We start from the raw sequence: 2,031 nt of genomic DNA on the forward strand, positions 1-2,031 counted from the left end.
TTCATGTATGATGCATCTTGATACCTGTGGTCATCCTCAGGAGCCAATTCTTTTCTAAAAAAATTTATTTATTTATTATTATTTTCTTTATTTACATTTCAAATGCTATCCCAAAAGTTCCCTATACCCCTCCCCCCCACCCCTGTTCCCCTACCCACCCACTCCCATTACTTGGCCCTGGCCTTTCCCTGTGCTGGATCATATAAAATTTATAAGACCAAGGAGGAGCCAATTCTTTAACAATGATTTAGCATTCTTTCAAGTGAGTGTACTTAGTTAGCCAGAGTCAGGTTGACTTGATGTCAGATGTCAGACTAAAACTGGTAATTCAGGAGACTAAGCCTGAGGTTTTTTTGTTTGTTTGTTTGTTTTTGGGTTTTTTGGCCCTGAACTGAAGAAGTCCCAAACAAGTCAATTCCAGAAACACAAAAGACAAACAAAAAAAACCACTCAGGGATAGCCAATCAGGAGCTTCCACAAGTTGTACCACCCTGCCCCACACCCCAACCTGGCCTGCGCCAAGTATAATTATCAGCAACAGTTCTGGAAGGATCCCAAAATTCCCTTAACCAATCACAAAGGCATCCATACACCTGTAGATAAAACAAAACAATCAATAAAAAAAAAAAAAAATAAAATAAAGGTCACCCACTTCTTCCCTAATAGGCTTTAAACTGAGCCAGCAATGCTTACACATCTGTCTTCCATCATGATAGATGTTGGATTTCTCAAGATAGACTTCTTCAGAATAAGCACTCTTTTCTGTTGCATACTATTTGAGTCTGGGATATATAACACTTGAGTGAATTATGAACCCTTACACAAAGACCAGAGTTCAAGGGATAATTCAGGGTATCTTCTTTTTGTCTAGAACATAAAAATATAGTACATGATCATTGGGTTATCTTGTCTGGTGTGCTAGGTTGTAACAAAATATATTGTGGCAGCAATTGCAAGAATATATGGAATATAAGATTAAGTATATATACTTATCAAATTAGTATATTGAAATAGAGTGGAAGAGAGCAATTTTTCAAGCATAAATATAGTTACGTTTTCAGGGACAATCAAAAATGGAACAGGGATGTTCAACATCTGTAATCATCAGGGAAATGCAAATCAAAACAACACTGAGATTCCACCTCATACCAGTCAGAATGGATAAGATTAAAAATTCAGTTGACAGCAGATGCTGACGAGGATGCAGTAAAAGGATCCATTGCTGGTGGGATTGCAAGCTTGTACAACCACTCTGGAAATCAGTCTGGCTGTTCCTCAGAAAATTGGACATAGTCTACCAGAGGATCCAGCAATACCTCTCTTGGACATATACCCAGAAGACGTTCCAATTTATAATAAGGACACATACTAAACTATGCTCATAGCAACCTTATCTATAATAAACAGAAGCTACGAAGAACATAGATGTCCCTCAACAAAGGACTGGAAACAGAAAATGTGGTACATTTATACAATGGAGTATTACTCGGCTATTAAAAACAATACATTTATGAAATTCTTATGCAAATGGATAGATCTGGAGGATATCATCCTGAGTGAGGTAACCCAATCACAAAAGAACTCACATGATATGAACTCACTGATAAGTGGATATTAGCTCCAAAACATAGAAAACCCAAGATACAATTAACAAAACACAAGAAACTCAACAAGGAAGACCAAAGTGTGGATACTTCGTTCCTCCTTAGAATGGGGAACAAAATACCCATGGAGGGAGTGACAAAGACAAAATTTGGAGCTGAGATGGAAGGACCATGCGGAGACTGCCCCATTCTGGGATCCATCCCATATCCAGCCACCATACCCAGCTCGTGTCTCTGGTTGAATATGTAGCAGAAGATGGCCTAGTTGGCCATCAATGGGAGGAGAGGTCCTTGGTCTTACAAAGATTATATGCCCCAGGACAGGGGAATGCCAGGGCCAGGAAGTGGGAGTGGGTGGTTTGGGGAGCAGGACAGGGGGAGGGTATAGGGGACTTTCAGGATAGCATTTGAAATGCAAATGAAAAAA

This window comes from Mus pahari, chromosome 3 (assembly GCF_900095145.1).
Source record: "Mus pahari chromosome 3, PAHARI_EIJ_v1.1, whole genome shotgun sequence".
Classification (NCBI taxonomy): domain Eukaryota; kingdom Metazoa; phylum Chordata; class Mammalia; order Rodentia; family Muridae; genus Mus; species Mus pahari.